Source organism: Dermacentor albipictus, chromosome 1 (assembly GCF_038994185.2).
Source record: "Dermacentor albipictus isolate Rhodes 1998 colony chromosome 1, USDA_Dalb.pri_finalv2, whole genome shotgun sequence".
In the NCBI taxonomy this organism is placed as follows: Eukaryota; Metazoa; Arthropoda; class Arachnida; order Ixodida; family Ixodidae; genus Dermacentor; species Dermacentor albipictus.
The window spans coordinates 128,171,855-128,193,234 of record NC_091821.1 but is presented as its reverse complement, the minus strand read 5'-3'; the positions used below and the strand labels follow the sequence as shown (position 1 = coordinate 128,193,234).

Below are 21,380 nucleotides of genomic sequence, written 5' to 3'. Positions count from 1 at the left end.
AGCTCATAGGCTGCCAGCTAGGGAAGGAAGGATACCACCCATAATCGTGAAATTTACTTGAAGAGTACAAAGAGACACATGATATAGCAAATGTAGAATCTTGGTAAAGGAAAACATTTTCATTAATGAGAACTTGACGGCTGAAACAAGGAGACTGCTCTGGCAGGCAAAGCAAGTTGCAAAGGCTAAGGCATTCAAGTTTGTGTGGACGAAGAATGGAATGGTTTTCATGAGAAAAACTGAAGGACCTGGCACGAAGAAAATTGTCAGCGAAGCTGATCTATTAAGGCTGAATTATTCATGCCCACAGCGCTCAGTTCACTCGCGGAATGGGTACAAAGAAGGTTACGCTCTAATGATGGCTGCACTGCACCATTTCTAGAGCTTGTGCACACTAATATCAGACTCACTAAAAAGCACTGGGATTCATTAAACATGTCCCTCAGCAAAGTATCGCAGTACTTAGGCATCCTCATATTAACAGAGGTAAATGTAACGCAGTCCGAATCTGCAGCGTTTGTTCTCAAAGGTTTTCAGTCACATTCAAAGTGCCGTGACCTGAGCAAGGGCGGTGGCGTCTATGTTTTTGTTAGAAATGAAGGGATAATGGAAGTAATTTCTGCTGACTTTACCGCAGCGGAAGTCGTTCCCTTTACATTATGCAAGCCTAAAGCTACTTTATTGGTATTAGCAGTATACAGACCACCTAATTCTGATCTGAAAGCATTTTTATCTGAATTGCCTACATTCCTCACTAAACATGCTTGTCATGACATAATTATAGCGGGAGATATAGACATTGATATCACCAAACCAAGAAAACAGGGAGTCACTGACTATGTAGATCTGCTTTCAGCCCATGGTTTGGTACATCTTATACATGATTTCACCCGGGAAGAACTTGTAGCCTCTCGCCTCACGAGATCATGCATTGATCATATAGCGTCGAGATGCCCACACTTTGAAACCGAGGTGGTAGTTATACATAAAAAATGGCAGATCATTATTTCACGGCCTTGCGTGTTACAGATACTATCACTCCTGAAGACGACGTAAATCACGTGAGGTACTTCGTAGACGGCAGAACGGTAGATAAGCTAGTCAGAAACTTTGACTGGACGACATTAGACACATCCAACCATGTGACAACGTATAATCAATAGGCAACTCAGTTTAGTACATTCTTTTTATTGGCCACGAAAAAAGTGAAATTGAAACGCAGAAATCCGAGGAAAAAATGGATAAGGGCATCCATTGTAGAGCTATCTTACCAAAAAGATAGATAATGGAGGCTTCGTAAAAGTTACCCGACAAATCTAGATCTGCAAAAAGAATATCGAACTGCACGTAACAACCTGACTGCTCAGTTACGAATAAGTAAACGGGAATACTACGCTGAAAAATACTCACAGTGTCGCAGTAACGTAAGAAAAAATTACCGACGATTACGTTACTTCCTAATGCGAAATTTGAGCGCAGCAAAATAGCCACCGCACAGGGCGAACGGCAGCGGCAATTTCGGCTCGGGCGGTGCACATATACAGATCCGCCGCCACCGATCTGGCTCTCTGATTGCCACCGCACAGGGGTTGCATTGGAGGAGGAGCGAAGAAAGGAATTAAGTTCGAGCCGGCGCTTTGACAACTGGAGACTCGCAGGAAGAGGGGGGAGGGGGGCGGCGTGTACACCCAGCGGCAAACGATGGGGGCAGAAGCGCGCGCAGCAAGCGGACAACACGATAAAGGGAGGAGGGAAGAGATAGCAGCGACTGACTGATGCCACTGACGCCGATAGTGAGTCAACCCCAGCTGCGGAATTGGTTTCAGGGACAACGCCGCCGATGCCGACACAAACAATATGATACCCTCACTTCCGCAGCGCTAAGAACCAGGTCTAGCCGTGGGAAGGTGGTCACGTATTCGTCGACGTGCCGGGGCCTACGTGAAATAACCGGCGCGTCGGCAACTGAAGAGCACCCTATCCGCCACACAAGAACAGGGGGGGGGGGGACCCTTTCCTCCTCTTTCTGCATGGCGGCGACGGTGTTCTATGCAGTCACGTTAGCTTGACTCTCTAGCGGCGTCAGCGGCATCCAGCGGTATCAGTCGGTCGCTGCTAGCGCTGGGGGGATGAAAGGGGGGCGGAGCTGGTTACGAGGCCGACGACAACGCCGACGACGACGCGAAACCCAGGAACGGACGCCAAAGAGCTGCGCTCTAAAACATGGGGCTTGTTGCATGACTTGGCGGGAAATCTTGAACGTAAAAGTCTAGATGATGGCTTGCTGAAAGCATTTTCGCCTGCGCAGTCATTGGACCTTGCGAACTCCTTTAATGATGCCTTTGAACTATCACTAACAAAACTAAAACAGCAGTCTTCTAGAACTCCGAGTTTAAATTACCTAGGTCAGATTCCAAACTCTGCTATTCTACCATCCATTAATACAAGTGACCTGTGGAACTTGATTAACGCAATTGCACTCAACAAACCGGCAGGTTATGACCGGGTAAGAGTGCGAGATAAAAGTGCAATTTCTGAGATCTGCAAAACTTACTCTTGTTTTTCTTAAACGGATGTTTCGAAATAGGTATAATCCCGCAGGGTTTAAAGATCTCAGTAATTAGACGAATTTATAAGAAAGGTAGTAAATAAGATAAAAATAACTATGACAATTGCAATAATGAACGTGTTAGGCATGTAATGGAGAAATTCATTTACACTTGCATGGTATCCTTTTGCGGTAAATTTGATATTATAAGTCCCTCCCAATACGGTTTTAGACGTAGGTTAAGTACAGTCGATCTGCTTGAAGAATGTAATAATTATATATGTAGAATTCTTGATCAAAATAATATTGTGCTTTGCCTTTTCTTAGATCTGACAAGAGCTTTTGAAACCATAGAACTCAACATCATGATGTACAAACAAGAAAGTATTGGTTTCCGAGGTCCTTATTCGAAATTATTGTCCAATTATTTTTCAAACCGTATGCATGTAGTTTCTATAAAAAAATACATATAGAGATTTTACATCAGTTAGATATAGTGTACCTCAAGGATCGGTCCTGGGACCTCTTTTATTTAACATTTACGTAAATGACATTGCCAACGTGCAACTGAATGCTGCGATTTTTTAATACGATGATGACACTGCACTACTTATGTCACACGAATCGTATTCTGAAGCCGTAAAACTACTTCAAGAAGACGCAACACGTGTGATTGATTGGTTAAATGCTAATCAAATATATTTAAACAAGGACAAAACCACCATGATATGTTCCAGAAATCCTCATAAGACTGTTAGCCTAGACCTGTCCATTCAATTACATGGTTCTCAGTGTTTAAAATGCTCTTCCCTGTCTCTACCGCTATCCTCTTCTGTTAAGTACCTTGGTCTTCATTTTGACGACCGTATGTTGTGGGATGTCCACATTGACTACATAATGAAGCGTTTACAAACTGTAGCAGCTCAGTTATACACGCTTAAGTTTAACACGTCTGTTAAGTTGCGAAGGTTAGTTTTTAAGGCTCTAGGCCAGTCTGTGCTCAGATATGGTATTTCGGTTTTTGGTTCCTGCTCACAAACAGAAGTAGATTGAGTGGATGAGCTATTGCATAGGATAGCTATGAGCATACTGTATGGTACCGCTTATGATTGTTTAGACAATGACGTAAGAAGTAATATTGCAAGTGTTGAGTCCTTTTCGGATATGTTTGTACAAGTGATACTTCTTCGTAATATTTTCTCGAATCACCACAAAATAATGCAGAGTAAACCTAAAACGCAAAGAAATACATACCTTTATCAGTTACCGCGTATATATACGAACTATGGTAAACAGTGTCGAGAATATTACGTTCCTTTTTATTTAAACCAGTTGCCGAAAGAAATAATTCAACAGCATTGCCAAAAAGAAGCCAAACAACAAATTAAAGCATGGTTGCTTCATGCTTGAAATACTTGACAGGTATTGTGTGCTTGTTTCTTTTTAAATATTTCCTACCATTATTTGCACTATTGTCTTGTAAACAAACAGATTGTGATCTTTTCTATATATTTGTGTGGGATGTCGTGTCAGCGGAAGGACGAATCCCAACATAAAAACGTAACGCTTCTTTATTCGACTAACGATGGCAGCGGATGGGCATACCAACGCTACGTTCGTCCCAGTAGCGGAAGGTAGAAGGCGGTCTTTCTCAGCCAGGCAGCCTGTTTTTATAGCCACCGTCGGTGACGCGTACCTCGGGTGACGTAGCGGTGGCGCTATGTTTTATCGACCATGCAGTCCAGCGTGCAGCTGTGTTATGATGGGCCAGATGATAAGCAGACGGAGGGTGCGTAGAAATATTTTTATTTTTATTTATCAATACTGTAGGTCTTCTGCAGACCTACAGTATTGCAGGTCTGCAGAATATGCGCGGAATGTGTCGCCACATCACCCCCCCGCGGAGTGGAAAGCCCTCAGGGCTTGAAAAAATCTGGGCAGCGTACCCGACTTCCGCTGTGCGTAGTGACAGAAGCAGGCTGCGATGTCGGTGGTCGTGGATGGACGTCTTTGGGTGCACTGGTATTCCCTGGTTTGGCGGAATCGGTGTAGGCCGGCTTCAGCCGGTTGATAGAGGCGCGGACGGCGTTCCCTTTAATGCGCAGGGTGAAGGTTTTGTCGTCACGACGGAGAACTGGGTAGGGTCCGCTGTAAGATGGCTGTAAAGGCCGGCGGATGGTGTCGTCCCGGAGAAAAGTGTGCGAGAACGTTGCCAGATCCTTGAAGACGAAGGGGGTCGTCTTACAGTGGTGAGCTGCAGGTTACGGGCGGAGGGCAGCGATGGTGCGTCGGAGCCGGGCGATGAAATCGGTGGGATCTGACGTTGCGGTGGTGGATGGCGGTGCAGCGAGAAATTCGCCTGGGAGACGGAGGGGTTCCCCGTAGACGAGTTCTGTGGGTGTAGCCTGAATGTCGGGCTTGAAGGTGGCGCGAAGACCTAGGGTGACGGCTGGGATGGCTTCACGCCAAGTTAAGTCCGGGTGGTACATGATGGCTGCTTTGAACTGTCGGTGGAAACGCTCGATCATCCCGTTGGCGCATGGGTGGTAGCTGGTGGTCCGCGAGCGTTCGAACCCGATGGTCAGACCAAGCAGCCGGAAAAGGTGCGATTCAAACTGTTGTCCTTGGTCGGTGGTGACGCGGCGAGGGGGCCCGAAGCGGGCAATCCAGCCGGCGAAGAAGGCCGAGGCGACGTCTTCCGCAGTGATTCCCTCGAGGGGCCATGCCTCAGGCCATCGAGTGTACCGATCGATGGCGGTGAGGCAGTAGCGATAGCGTCCAACTAGAGGCAAGGGCAATATGATGTCAAGGTGGACGTGTTGAAACCGACCAGAGGTCTGGAGGAATGCGCTGAGTGGTGAAGTGACATGCCTGCTGACTTTAGCGCGTTGGCATTGAATGCAGGAGCGCGCCCAGGTGCGGCAATCCCACTGCGTGGAGGGCCAGACATAACGGTCGGCCATGAGGCGTGCAGAGACGTGTATGCCGGGATGGCTGAGATTATGTAGCTTGTTAAAGAGGCCACGGTGATGGGAAAGGGGCACGTAAGGCCTGCTTCGTGCTGTTGATATGTCGCAGTAGATAGTCTTTGTCGATTCAGGTATGGGGACTTGCTGCAGCTGTAGCGAGGACCCACCTTTAAGAAGCTCCTGCAGTTCGGCGTCCATAGTCTGAGCCTCGGAGAGGACATCAGCTGTTATCTGCGAAGGGCTAATAGCTGCCACACGTGAAAGCGCGTCGGCTATCACGTTGTCCTTCCCGCTGACATGTTGGATGTCGGTGGTAAACTGGGAAATGAACGAGAGCTGGTTCTGCTGGACCGGCGGGAGTTTGTCGCGGCGTTGAGAGAAGGCGTACGTCAGAGGTTTGTGGTCGGTGTAGATAGTGCAGTGCTGTGCTTCGAGAACGTGGCTAAAGTGCTGAACTGCTTCGTATATCGCCAGACGTTCTCTGTAGTAAGCTGGCGAACTCGATGGCGCGGGGGTCGTGGTTTCGTCGGTGAGACTGGCCGCAGAAGGGGTCGTTTTGCGAGCTGAGAGTTTCTTGGAGGAGAACGCCAAGGGATGCCAGGTGTTGTCTACGTGCTGTATAAGGGTGGCGCCTACGGCGATGCTAGAGGCGTCCGTGAAGAGCCCCAAGGGAGCGTCTGGCACAGGATGGGAGAGAAGTGTGGCGGTGCAAAGACTAGCTTTGCATTCCTCGAAAAGTTCCGTTAAAGCCGGTGTCCACGTGACGGGTTGGTTTCCTCGTAGACCAGCCAAGGCATCATGGAGGAGAGCCTGATAGTCGGCTGCGTGTGACAAGAAACGCCTGTAAAAGCTCAGCATGCCGAGGAAATGGCGAAGGTTTTTAGCGGTGGTTGATTGAGTGTAATTTTGCATGTCTGAGATGCGTTGAGGTAAGGGTCCAGTTCCCTCTGATGAGACTTCTTGGCCGAGGAATTTGACGACTGAAGCGCCGAGCGTGCTCTTCGGGACATTGACGAGTAAGCCGTGGTCATCGAGGCGTTGGAAAAGCAGACGAAGGCGCCTGTGGTGTTCGTCGGTGTTGCGGGAAAAGACCAATATGTCGTCAAGATAGACGAAGCAGAAGTCGAGGCCGCGGACGACTTCACCGATGAAGCGTTGCAAGGTTTGTCCAGCGTTCCTCAAGCCAAAGCTGATGAAGGGAAACTCGAACAAGCCGAAAGGAGTAATAATTGCAGTTTTCGGGACGTCGTCCGGATTGACGGGTATCTGCGTGTAGGCCTTGACCAAGTCTAGCACGGGAAAAACGTGGCAGCCTGTTTTTATAGCCACCGTCGGTGACGCGTACCTCGGTTGACGTAGCGGTGGCGCTATGTTTTATCGACCATGCAGTCCAGCGTGCAGCTGTGTTATGCTGGGCCAGATGATAAGACGGAGGGTGCGCAGAAATATGCGCGGAGTGTGTCGCCACATACGTATTTTTTTACCTTTTCCCAAAGAAATAGAGAGGAATTTTATTTTTCAAATTAGTTTTTTTTCTCCCGCTACTACCAAAGTAAAATATTCTTGTTCAGTGTTCTGTTCAAGCTGTTGCGATATGTAGCATATACGTCGTACTTCTTTTGCTAGCAACGAGCTAGCACCTCGTGTGTGCCGTGACCCGCCCACAAGCGACTTGCGCTTATGCGGGCACGATATGTGTAATAAGTTGTGAGCTGCTGAAATAAAGATGTATGTATGTATGTAAAAAAGGGGGGTTGGTACCGAGCGATTGCAATAGACAAATGCTGAGAGCCCGAACTTGAATAGGCTGTTGAGCACGAAGATTTGTCTGGCAAGTATTGGTCAGTACGGGCAAACTGTATCTTAGGAAGCCCAGAAAAAGAGCACTGTGCAATTCTAACATTGCATGAACTGACATTACCCAAGTTTTTCCGCCGATAAACTTGAAAAGCCGGGAGATTTCTGTCAGACTCTGTTTCAAGTAGGTCACATGCGGGCTAAATGAGAGATGAGGTGAGTACAGCAGTTGTGATGTGAAACGCTTGAATATACTGAACGCCGCGTACGACACCTTCAAAGACAAACCTCAGTTTAAAAATGTCCCTGCCAAAAATCGCTCCTTTGTTCCCTGTTTGCCGCTGAGTGGTTATAATATTGATATCGCCTGAGGGCATGAGAGCGCTGTCCGGTTAACGTCAGGCCCAGTGATAAATTATCCCAGTTGAAAGCACTAGGTGGGGCACGTTTGCAACCCTGTCATTCCGGGCGCCTTCAACGCACTCTTCTTGCCTGCTCTACTGACACGCGGCCTTTCGCGGCCATAACGCGCCCAAAATGATATTCGACGACTACCTTCGATATTACTTTTTTAGTTCCCGATACATCAGTGGCAAGTACGTTAGAGGTGTACCTTTTCCCCCACAAGCTTTTCTTCAGCGTTTTTATTGTTCGCGTTGTTATAATTCACTTCTTTCTTGGTTTGCCCTGCTCTCAATTCCTAAATGACATCCCAAATCATTTACTGCGGAGTTTCAAGTGATCATACCTTCAGCCTACCTGTCAAATCAGATGCTTATATGAGCGAGATTTTTTTTAGCGAGATAGAGGAGATAAACTTAATGGAGAGAAATAGCACGCGTGCCCCAACGAAAGCTTAGGTGGCGGCAAAGCGTAAATGACCTGCTCGTGAACAAGTCTGAGGAAAATTACCGCAGCAAGCACGTGGAATAGATGCCCACTATTGTAAAGAGCTCCCATCAACGAACTCCATGGTTTAGTCAGAAGTCATTGGCGACGCTGCCATAAACTTTCCTCTATCTGTGCCTCTCAACAAGTAAACACTATGCGTTTTAGCGCCAATGCGTATTACTGTGATTTTATAAATGAGTTGTGAGACTTGCTGCAACAAAACAAATATACGGTATTTATGATATGCACATGTTTCTACAAGTTTCTATCGCGTGCTTGCGACAGAGTGGAAGTGGAAGTGGAATATTAGACGTGGGTTTCACATGTCGTGCTTTGCAAGATGTCAGTCAGTCAGTCAGTTTTTATTTGCAGGAAAATCACATCATCCTGCGGGTGGCAGAGACTAAAGGCATGATTGCCTGACGAGGTCTCTGCCCCCGTGACAAAAGGAGCAGTCTACAGCAGTACAGCAGAGAGCTGGTAACAAAAGAGAAGTGGCGTTACAAATAGTACACGCATGCAGCCTAGACCATAAATACATCATACATCCTATACAATATGGGTGTTCTTAAGCACTATGGACTGTTTATTTTTTTAAATATCACATTGAAGGTTCGCTCAAATCACAAAAATACTTAAAAGGAAGTCAACAAGTAAAAGGGAAGTTTACATTTATCATTGTAACATAACAATTTCAACGGAAAACAAAATCGACGGAAAACAAAATTGAACGCAGTTGACGTTTGAACGCTTTTCTGGGTAGGCAGAAATCCAAAATAGAAGCACAGTTATTTAACATGTCTATTACCTGATATTCCAGATCGTGTTTTCCATAATGTGTTCTGACTTTTTTATTTCTGCGTTTGGGCTTACGGATATCATATTGCGCCAAGACAGGTGTGTAAATACTGTGGAGTTTCTGTTTATAAATTCGCTGTGCCAGTATCCATAAAGAGACTTTATTTGCAGGTAAAACATCAAATCTAGGAAAAAGTGATTGCGTGGGCAACAAACTAATAGGGCCGGTGCGGTTCACAAAAATCTGGAGGACACGTTTTTGCAGCAGTTGTAGCCTATCGTAGTTCCCTTTTGTCGTTGTCCCCCAGACCAGAATACCATACAAAAAATTGGAGGACGCTTAAGCTTCGCATTCAAGAGTGGGACGCGACAGCGTTCCCGTCGACCCGCCAAGGGGTATAAGACAATGCGCTACGGCACAGCGATCACTTACGATGCGCCCCGCATCGGACTTAGCGCCCACCTATCACGCGGTGAGCGTCGAGCAACGCAGCGTTCGGCGCGGCAACGAAACGTGCGCCTGAGCGAACGGAACGAACCAAAGAACTCGGTGTCTCGGAGGGGAAACGATCTACGCCAGCCAAACGTCGTGATCGGCACGGGCAGAGAGATAGATAGTAATCTAAACCGGGAGCACGGCGAAGCGTCGTCAGGGGAGAGGGAGTCCCGCGACGCGCCTGGCAGTGGTCCCAATGCGGGCGCGGCGCGCCTCCTGTCGGGGCAGCGCCGTACATTGAGAGGAGGGAGTCTTCTGTGTTTGCCGCAAGATGGCTCTGCGTGTGCGGAAAGCGCAGAAGAAATGCAGCGGAAATTCACTTCGCAACTCGTGTAATTGCGACTTCTGTACGTTACATGTTCATAATTACCGATATACACCGCATTATAACTTTCCACGGCTCGTTTCGAAGGCAACACCGCATTCACTAGAGGCGCGTTTGCACCGCTTGGAAGCATCGAACTCGTGGCTGAGTGGTAGCGTCTCCGTCTCACACTCCGGAGACCCTGGTTCGATTCCCACCGGGCCAATCTTGGAAGTTGCTTTTTATTTACGAAGCGCCTGCCGTGATTTATCGCTCACGGTCAACGCCGCAAACCCCGACGCCGACACCGACACCGACGACACCGGCGTTTCTGCGACACGAGCTCCTTATCGCTATCGCGTTAAAAGTTTAGAATAGAACAGGAATAATATAGTGATTGCATTAGCCAAAGAGGTAGAAGAGGAGCAATTTTTCTAATAAATCCAACGGACTTCGCGGGTTCGGCGAGCAGATGATTGACATGAGGGGTCCAAGACAACTCTTCACTAAACCATACCCCAAGGAACTTTTGCGCACTTACTTGTTCTAAGTTATGTCCTCTGTACTGTAAGTTAATCATTTTTATGCTTATTGATTGGCTTAAATATCATGCACTTTGTTTTTACTGCATTCAACTGAAGTTTGTTTTGTTGCAACCATGTGGATAAATAATTTAAATACAGATTGGCCGATTGTTCAATGTCATGCAGTGCTCAACCTGTAAAGAATAAACTAGTGTCATCTGCAAACATGGTTATTGTGGGTGTTCTTTGTAGTTCTGTAATGTCATTCACATATAAGAGGTAAAGTAACGGGCCTAATATCGAACCTAACGGGACAACTAGTTTAATGTCAAGCTGTTTTGAAGAACCACAGTCAATTTTAACAAACTGACGCCGAAACGATAAGTAGCTCTTGATAAGGTCCAATGTTACAAGACGAATTCCATAGCAATATAATTTTATAGCTAAGATTTCGTGGTCAATGGAATCAAAAGCTTTGCGCAGATCGAGAAATATTCCTAAGGTGAAGAGCTGATCTTCGAAATTTCTGATTATTTGCTGCTTGACGGCAAGAAGAGCGTCCTGTTGGAACCTCAGTGCTGACACCCGTTATTGCAGTCGCACCGCTGGCACGAGTTGTTGCAAATGGGTCGCAAGCCCCAAGGGTAGCGTTGGCCTGGCGGCTTGGGGCATAACTGGAAGCATCCGAAGGTCCTGGCAAAGCATGAGCCGACTGCTAACAGAACAACTTGTTTATTCTAGCATCGCAAAAGAGCGGCCGGTCAGGTCGACCGAAGTGGAGAGACGGGAGAGCACGAGCACGTTACTCAACAGAAGAAATCGGAGCCTCTCTTGGCGTCCGGGGGCAGCTGCTTTTATACTCTTGGCGTCGCGGGCAAGAAGGAAGGTCACGGGATGACACCACGTGACAGGGAGGCACGGACGAGCTGAGAGACACGTTGGGACAAGGAGGTGATGCATCAGCTGGGCCGGCGCCGGTCAGACCTCCTCGCTTCACACTGGGGGAGCTCCTCTCCCCGGCTGCCGCGCTTTGACAAGCGTGGGCACACACACACACACGCACACACAAAGACACGTGGCACTGAACATGCCGGGACGCGCTCGGCGGGGATGCGTCGCGGCCGCACCGAACGGGCCAAAATATCCGCCGCTTTGAACGAAGCCCCGGCGTCCGTTGCATCCGCGCCGGCTATACCGCGCGTCGTAGGCGAAACGTAACAGTCCTGAGTTGTCCTACTTTTCTGAAAACCATACTGTGACGGTGATATTATATGATACTTGGTTAGATATTTTGACAGCCTGTTAATTATTGACAATTCGTAAATCTTTGAAAACACCGGTAGCACTGAGATTTGCGGGTAATTCGCAATATCGTCAATTCTACCTCCTTTGTGTATTGGAATTACTTTGGCCAGTTTTAATTTATCTGGGAAGACTCCAGTAGAAAATGTGAGACTAATGAGATAGGCTAGGACAGGGCTGATAATTAATGACACTAGCTTTACAGGTTCAACTTTAATTTCATCATACCCACTTGCGACATTATTTTTAAGCGTATTATAAGACCATTGATTTCTCTTTCGGTAACGGCATCCAAAACAAATGAATTTACTCGACGAGGAGGCCAGTAGAGCCCACATTGTTGAATAGACGGCTAGGGTACGGCTGCATTAATGAAATACTCGTTAATTTCATCTGCTAGCGTCTTGCCTCCTATAGAGTCGTTGATTCCTATTTGGTCAGCCTTAACCGGTGAGGGGTTTCTGGCAGTAAGGTAATTTACCTGTCTCCAGATCTTTGCCGGATCCGTTCTTATCCTAGCAAACATTGCTTCATAATATGCAAGTTTGGCTTTCTTTATATCAGCGTTTAATTGATTGCTATATTTTTAAAACTCTTTGAACAAGTCACCGTCTTTGCATTTTATGAGTTTGTGGAACATATTATTTTTCTTCTTGATGCGTTTTTGTAGGGTGGTGTCAATCCAGGGCTTTTTAATTTTCCGATTGCATTTCTTGTATTCTCTCAGTGAAAAAGCATCTTTGTAGCAACTAAGATGTGAATACAGAGAATCATTTCGAGAAAATTTCCTGGATTGGAAATTGAATATGAGAGTTCAAAAAACGAGATGACGTATGATGCGACAAATTTCTATATAAAATGTCACCCTCCGGATACGTGTCTTTCGTCATCATCATCATCATCGTAGTCGTCGTCGTCATCATCATCATCCTATATTATGTCCGCTGCAGGACGAAGGACCCTCCCAGCGATCTCCAATTAACCCTGCCCTGCGCCAACCGATTCGAACTAACGCCTGCGAATTTCTTAATTTTATCACCCCACCTACTCCTCTGACGTCCACGACTGTACTACCCTTCTGAATAATGGGGTTTTTACGTGCAAAAACCACTTTCTGATTATGAGGCACGCCGTAGTGGAGGACTCCGGAAATTTCGACCACCTGGGGTTCTTTAACATGCACCCAAAGCTAATTACAAGGGTGTTTTCGCATTTCGCCCCCATATAAATGCGGCCGCCATGGCCGGGATTCGATCCCGTGACCTCGTGCTCAGCAGCCTAACACCATAGCCACTGAGCAGTACTACCCTTCTCCTGGCACCAACTCTGTAAACCTAATGTAACCTCACTCTTATACTTTCTCTGTTAAGGTCATCAATCACATTTTGTAACTCGTCCCCAGTGTTGCTGAACAGGACAATGGCCTCTGCAAATCGATGGTTGTTGAGACATTTCCCATGGATCCTTGCTGGTAAGCCTGGGTTAATTGGTCATAAGCCTGGGCCATGGGTTAAATGAAGAATCAGGAGGGAGGGAGTGGCCGAATACTGCACAAGGGAGGCCAATTCCTGTTCTGGTGAGGGAGTGTCTTTTGTTATAGCTTAGTCGGTCTTCTTAATTTGGTTGTACCTGGATTAGTATAGCGTCACTGGCTCTCGGAATTTTTGACGGTGTGAGGTGCCACTGCAAGCCTGGGGATGTAGAGTACGGTAGAAAGTGAATTCGAGCTTAACACCTTCAAAAAAAAAAGAAGCCTAGGATTCGAACTAATGACTATGGTAACCGAGCAACCGTGATAGCTCAGTCGAACAACCCAGCAGGCTGTGAGGCCGACTTATGGCGGAGAAGTCCGGCCCAGAGGATCCTTCAAGTCTTAAAACTCCCTTGATTTATCTGCCATAGACGGGTTTCTTCTTTAGATAAATAGCCCAAAATGGCATTATTTTTTAATGGTTCTAACATTGTAGTTCCGCAATCTCACGTAAGCAGCTCGCCGTGAACTCGGCTAGGTTTAAGAGACGTTTCGACGACCTTGAACCACTCTTAAAACAGGTCAGACCATCAGACATTCTTTGGGATATTATCGGCCTTAGTGAGACTAGAACTAGTGAGGCTTACACATTGCTGAATTACGGCCATGTCCTCTGCTATAGAAGTCTCCCCGATAAGAAGCAATACGTGGTAGGAATCCTAATCCATAAGGACATACCGGGCAACATTGATGAATTATACAGCATTAACGAGAGGTTAGCAGTAGTCGTAATCAAACGTAATAAGAGGTCTAGATTAACGATAGTACAAGCCTGCGCTCCGACATCCTGTCACGACGATGAGAAAGTAGATCAGTTTTATGAAGATATTGAATTATCGATGAGAAAAGTATACGCGGTATATGCGGTATATGCGGTATACAGTAGTAATGGGGGACTTCAATGCAAAAGTGGGAAAAAGCAGGCGGGTGAACAGGCAATTGCCAACTACCGTGTCGATTCTAGAAACGCTAGAGGTGAGATGCTGGTAGACTTCGCAGAAAGGAATAAGCTGAGAATAATGAACACATTTTTTCAGGAGACGTAGCAACAAAAAATGGACCTGGAAAAGCCCTTATGGTGAAACAAGAAGTGAAATTGAATTCATACTTTCTGCTGATAGTGCAGGATTTAGAAGTGATAGGTAGGGTTAAATGCAGTGATCATAGATTAGGGAGGGCTAGGATTCACCTCAATTTGTTCAGAGAAACAGTAAAATTGGTCAAGAAAGAACAGGTCGACTTAGAGGCAGCAAGGGTAAAAGCAGACAAATTTAGGGTGGTACTTGCAAACAAATATGCAGCCTTAGAACTGTGGGATGATGATGATGACATTAATGAGTGGAACCGTAACGAGGCTGGCTTCAGAGGCAGCAATTGAAGTGGGAGGCAAGGCACCAAGGCAACCAGTAGGCAAGCTCTTTCATGTAACAAAGGACGTAATAAGGAAACGAAAAATAATGAAGGTGTTGAACTCAAGAGATAAGATAGAATTCGCGAAACTGTGAAAACTGATTAACAAAGCGAAAATAGGCGATATTCGAAATTCTAACGTGAGAAAGGCTGAAGGAACCGTAAAAAATAGACCCAGCCTGAAATCAGTGAGAAGGAAACTTGGCATAGGACAAACCAAGATGTATGCACTGAAAGATAAGCGGGGTAATATCGTCAGCAATCTCGAAGTTATAACAAAAGCTGCGGAAGAATTCTATACTGAACTCTGCAGTACACAGACGACTCAGGAGTGTTCTATTCGAAACAATAATGAACAGTATACGGAAACCGCTCTTATAACTGGAGGTGAGGTCAGAAGGGCCTCACCTCGGAGGAAACGGGGAAAAGCGGCAAGAGAAGATAGACTACCAATAGATTCAATCAAACATGGGGGAGACATAATGCCTGAAAAACTAGCGGCCCTTTATACGAACAGTCTCTTCGCTTTAAAGGTCCCAGATAACTGGAAGAATGCCAACGTTATACTAATCCACAAAAAACGAGACATCAAAGAACAGAAAAATTATAGGCCATTAGCATACTCGAATATTATACAAAATATTTACCAAAATAATCTCCAATAGAATAAGAGCAACACTGGACTTAGTCAACCAAGAGAACAGGCTCGCTTCAGGAAGGGATACTCCACAATGGATCACATACATGTCATTAATCAGGTCATCGAGAAATCCGCAGAGTACAATAAGCCTCTCCATATGGATTTCACAGTTTACGAAAAAGTATTTGATTCAGGTGAGATACCAGCAGTCATAGAGGCATCAAGTAATCAAGGAGTACAAACTGCTCCCGTAAATACTCTGGAAAATATCTAGAGAGATTCCACAGCCACCTTAATTCTACACAAGTAGGAATATACCTATAAAGAAAGTGGTCAGAGAGAGAGAGACAATTTCTCCAATGCTATTCACTGCGTACTTGGAAGAAGTATTCAAGCTATTAAACTCGGAAGGTTTAGGAGTAAGGCTCGACGGTGAATATCTAAGTAACCTTCGGTTTGCCGATGACATTGTTCTATTCAGCAACACTGCGGACGAATTACAACAAATGATTGAGGACCTTAACAGGGAGAGTATAAGAGGGTGGTTGAAGATTAATATGCAGAAGGCAACGATAATGATAAATAACCGGGCAAGGGAACAAGAGTTCAAGGTCACAAGGCAGCCTCTAGAGTGTGTGAAGGAGTACGTTTACCTTGGTCAACTAATCACAGGGAACCTTGACCATGAGAATGAAGTTCAGAGAAGAATAAAAATGGGTTGGATCGCATACGGTACGCATCGTGAGCTCCTGACTGGGAGCTTACCGTTATCATTGAAAAGAAATGTATACAGTCAGTGCATTTTACCGGTGATGACATATGGGGCAGGGACTTGGAGACTGACAAAGGAGCTTGAGAACAAGTTAAGGACCGCGCAAAGAGCGATGGAAGGAAAAATGCGAGGCATAACTTTAAGAGACAGATGGGGGGCGGTTTTGATCAGAGAGCAAGCGGGTATAGACGATATTCTAATAGACATTAAGAGAAAAAAATGGCACTGGGCAGGTCATTTAATGCGTAGATTTCATAACCGTTGGCCCATCAGGGTGACAGAATTGATAGCAAGAGAAGAGAAGCGCAGTAGACGACGGCAGACAACTAGGTGGTGCGATGAAATTAGGAAATTCGCTGGTGCTAGTTGGAATCGGTTGGCGCAGGACAGGGGTAATTAGAGATCGCAGGGAGAGGCCTTCATCCTGCAGTGGACATAAAATAGGCTCTTGATGATTATATATATATATATATATATATATATATATATATATATCGTGTTTTTGTGACGATTGCCGAATGCAATGGCTGAAGAAGCTGACGACGAAGAAGTGCGCGTGCTTGAGAATAAATGTATGGCATCCCAGCCACGCCACGTACCTTGCTTCTGATGTTACACAAGTCGACAAGATCAGCCTCATCATGCCATGGCTACCCGGAAGCCTCCGCTCAACATTCTGAAGTCGAAAGGAACGCCAAACCGTCCCCGCCGACAAGTGGCGCCATTTTTTCGAGCTAAAGGCGGCTGAAGCATCTTGGACGCAGCGCAATCGGATCTGTCGATTCAGCGAATACATCGAAGGGGAAGCGTTCACGTGGCACCTCACAGAGATATTCGGGAACAATGAATCAACGGAAGGCATCAAGCGTGGCATGTAGGACGGCTTTGCGACGCCCAATGGAGATGCTTTCCGACTTTTCATTCACTACTGCCTGAAAGGAGGGCACACCATCAAAGAGTACTACGATGAAAAAAGACGACCAGGTGCCTTGGCCAATCTTAAAGAGTGCCATATCATCTCTGGGATGACTGAGGGTGTTCCTCCTGACATGGAATGGCATGGAACTAGCGATAGTTGGACTGCCTTTCACCTCCCCATCAGAGTGGCTCGCCCTGCCGAAAAGGTCGAGATATCCATGAAATGGGTGAGAGGATATTCCTTTACTCGAACTCAGACAATGCCAAGAGATCCACTTTTCTTCAACAGACCGCAACACTCGACTTCGATATCTAGCCCCCGTGTTCCATGAAGCGAATGCCGATAGTGCTCAGCTGCTGCTTTCTTCTGACGGTTTCATTGACACAATGAATGTCCGTGCCGCGGCAAAGTGTCTGCCCTTGAGGCTGTATCGGGAAACGAGAAGAGTGACCCAGAGTTTCACTAATACGCTTTAAAGCTCTCCTCAACGGTAAACTACTCACTACAACTCTCAATACAGGACCAAGGACTACTTGTATCAGTGCGGCTCTGTACAGAGAGTTCCGACTACAATCGTTGAGGGATTTTAGCATCGCGTTTCAACTATTTACATTAAGCATTCGAATTTCGGTTCGCGTAATCATTCCGTTGCAGATTGGAAACATCACAAAGAAAGTAGATGCGGACGGGCTACAAGGCATGAGAATTACGCAGTTGATTCTGGGTCTATACAGCACCTCGTACTTAAATTTTTCTGGAAACTTGTAACGCAAGACAGTTACACAAGCACATGAAATATTGAATGCACACCATCAGAACCATGAGGAAAGCATTAAAGCCTCTCTGATCGAGAAGCTGAAAAAGGAGGGTTTGGCAGAACGGCAAGACGCTATGCTAGAAGGTTTTTAAATAAATATGAAGATGTCTTTTCGAAATTCCAAACGGATATTGGACGCATTTCTACTGAGCAACATAGGATCGCACTTACCAATGCAGTTCCAATTCATCGAGCTCCATACAGATGTTCGCAAGGAGACAAGGCAGAAATAGGAAAACAAGTAGACATCCTTGTTAAAGAAGGTGTTGTGAGGCAATCATTGTCCCCCTACGTTGCACCGGTCATTCTAGCAGAAAAAAAAGGCGAGGGACGCACTTGTTCATGTATTAACTACCCCAGCTGAACTCCGTAACGGTGCCCGACCCTCACCCCATTCCCCGGATTGACGATATGCTTGACCACTTGTGAAATGCAAAGTCTTGTAATACATTGGATATGACGTCCGGTACTGGCATGTCTGAATGCATCCTGATGACATTCAGAAAACTGCATTTGTCTCGACTAATGACCATTATGAATGGCTGGTGATGCTTTTCGGGTTAAAGAACGCTCCTGCAACATTAGAAAGGCACCTAAAGTCAATAATAGCAATACATCGGCTCAATAACGTAATCAACTGCTTTGACGATGATGTCGTATATTCAGGGACCTTAGACGACCATCTGCGACATCTTGAGGAATTACTGAAAGCTTTTAAGTCCGATAATGTAAAAGAGAAACGCAAACCGTGCCAATTGGTCAAGTCCAGCATCGAGTATTTTGGTCACAAAATTTTACAAGGAACTGTCACACCGAAGCCAAGCAGCGTTGTCGCGATACTCAATTTTGCAACACCCAAACGAGAGAAAGAACTCCAAAGTTTTCTCTGCACCGTAAACACCTTACCGTCAATTATCCCTAATTACAGCGATATCGCTCTTCCTCTCACAAAACTGCTCCATAAAGACACTAAATGGACGTAGACAGGTATATGTGAAAAAACCTTTTCGGAACTCCTGAAGCGCATAACTGAAGAACCAGTCCTTAGCGTATACGATGCTTCAAGACCATGCACTATATACTGCTATGCATATGGTGAAGGAATTGGTGCTGTGCTGAAGCAGCCAATGAGTCAATCAACAAGTTAATGAACATCCCGTGGTCCAATATTCCCGTAAGCTACTCAAGCGCGAAGTTAACTACGCAATCACAGACAGATAATATCTTGCCATCGTAGATGTGACTGATAAGTGGCATTGTTATCTTCGTGGGAAGCCATTCACTGTTCTAAGGAATCATTCTGCGCTGCAGTTGCTGAAGAATGCCAGGAATCCTCAAGGTAGGCTCTTTCGATGGTCGTTGAAGTTGTCAATAGATGAAGTGAATATTAAACATCAGAAAGGCGTAAGCAATGTTGAAGCTGACGCATTTTCCAGAGCTCCTGTAGTGCAGCTTGTCTCGGCCACTGATCTCCAGAAATGTAGCAACGAGCGCACCAGAGGAACGTACTCGCTAGAAAACGGCATAGTCATCGTCAAAAAAAAAGGCCTAATGAATATATACGTGCCTTGTGAGTTGCGCCAAACCATTCTTAGGAACGCTCATCAACATTTTGGGCATGTCGGCGCAAAGAAGACAATGTCACTCCTGTTTTCACAATACTATTGGCCAGATATAATACCGATGTCGCCAGCTACATTCAACGTTGTGACACATGACAGAAATGCAAGCTCAAAGCAAAGAAGTATGGATCACTTGAGTCACTGCCTGCAGCTGGAGAACATTTTGATGTCCTTGCAATTGAGGCCATTGGAGGATTTTCTCGATACGGCTTATCAAAAAGATTCATCCAATTGGTCATTGACCACGCCACTCGGTATGTATGGGCGGTCGCTCACAAAAATAAGAGCGATGCTTGCATTTCATGAATAAATAGCATTTTACAAAGAAAGCTGTATATTACTAACCTTCCGTAGTTTTTTCGGTTTCCGACAGCAAAAACTGACTTAGCGATTTCTAACAAATCCATATGGGTGCATTGCAACGGCGCAGCTGTCAAAATGCGGAAGAGATTAGAACGCTCGATGTGAACAATTGCGTGACGTAAATGTTTTCACAGTATACAAGCAGGAGAGGTATCGGTGCTAAAAACCGCTGCGTTATCGATGGGACCGACACGTATAGTTCGTACACCCGAAGAACAACATGCGTACGAGGAGCGCCGGAGGGTACAGCAACGAGAGTGTACAGGCACCGGCGCGAAAGGACCACCGACGACGAACATTCCCGCGATGCTCAAGGAAAACAACAATCGCGAGCCCGGGCACCTCCGAACGAGCAAAGATGCCAGACTCGCAACGCAAAAAATGACACCCATTCCTCTTTGGAGATGGAATGGCAGTGAAAGCACTTTGGTTTTTGTTTGAGAGCTTTGACTGTCATCAGCTTTCGCTGCCAGTCTATCTACACAGAGTGGAATGGTTGTCATTTTTTTTTTGCAGTCGGCAAACCACGGAAGTTCCTTTCAGATCGTGGAACAGGGTGCACGGCATAAAAGTGTAAGCTGTTCGTAAAGGATAACCGAATACATCAACTCTTCATGCCGTCTCATCATCCACAATACAAGGGTATGAACGAGCGGATAAAATCAAATCAAAATCAAGAGACTTAAATACAAGTTCAACGATGAACCACAGAAGTTTTGGGCAAACTTGCTATCGGATGTCATCGGTGAACACAATAGAACACCTCACGAAGCTACTGCTTACGCACCTTCGTAATTGATGTATGGAATTCCATCTTATCCAGCCATATTGAAGCAACGAGATGAAACTGTTGAGGAAGCTAGCAAAACTGCGGTTAAGAACTCGCTCGCCTACCATATTAAGAAAAAAGTAATTTATGACAGGAAGTTTTTCCTGCTTTACCTTCAAATCGGTGATTCAGTATACTTTATGAGACGCCACGACATTACAACAACGGCAAGTTGAGTTCCGTCATGGAAGGTCCTTACAAGATTCTACACAAGGTATCACCAGTGAACTATGAAATCAACCGCTTAGTGATGAATTTAGGCACCGACAGCAACATTGTTCGTGCCAGCAAATTACGGCGTTATTTTGCACCTTCTGGAACTGAGACCTTCTCGTGGGGAGGGGGAAACGTTTGACGGCTGAAGTACGCGATGGCTGAAGAAGCGGACGACGAAGAAGGGCGCATGCTTTAGAATAAAAGTAGGGTGTCTCAGCAACGCCACTCCTCTTGTTTCTGATATATATATATATATATATATATATATATATATATATATATATATATATATATATATATAATATCCGCCCCGTTTTCCGCCACAGTGGCTTAGCGAATATAGTGTTGCGATGCTCAGCACAAACTCACGGGATCAAATCATCCCGGCTGCGGCGGCCGCATTTCGTTGGTGTCCCATGCATTGGGGGCACGTTAAAGATTTCCTGGCGGTCAAAATTATTTCAGAGTCCCCCACTACGGCGTGCCTCATAATTGAATTGTGGTTTTATCACGTAAAACCCCAGAATTTAACTGATTCGAGACAGGAGCGAATTAAAATCTGCAGGAAGCACCATTTTCAAATGAAGTGAGGTCTTCGTGTCAGTGGCTGACATGTTCGGTTACACAAAGGG

The 21,380-nt window shown here is 45.8% G+C and overlaps 1 protein-coding gene across 1 annotated transcript in view; it reads left to right on the top strand.

The window, feature by feature from the left end:
- The window catches only part of LOC139059058 (uncharacterized), a 445,650-nt gene that overhangs the window by 187,828 nt on the left and 236,442 nt on the right, over positions 1-21,380 (top strand). The window lies entirely within an intron of this gene.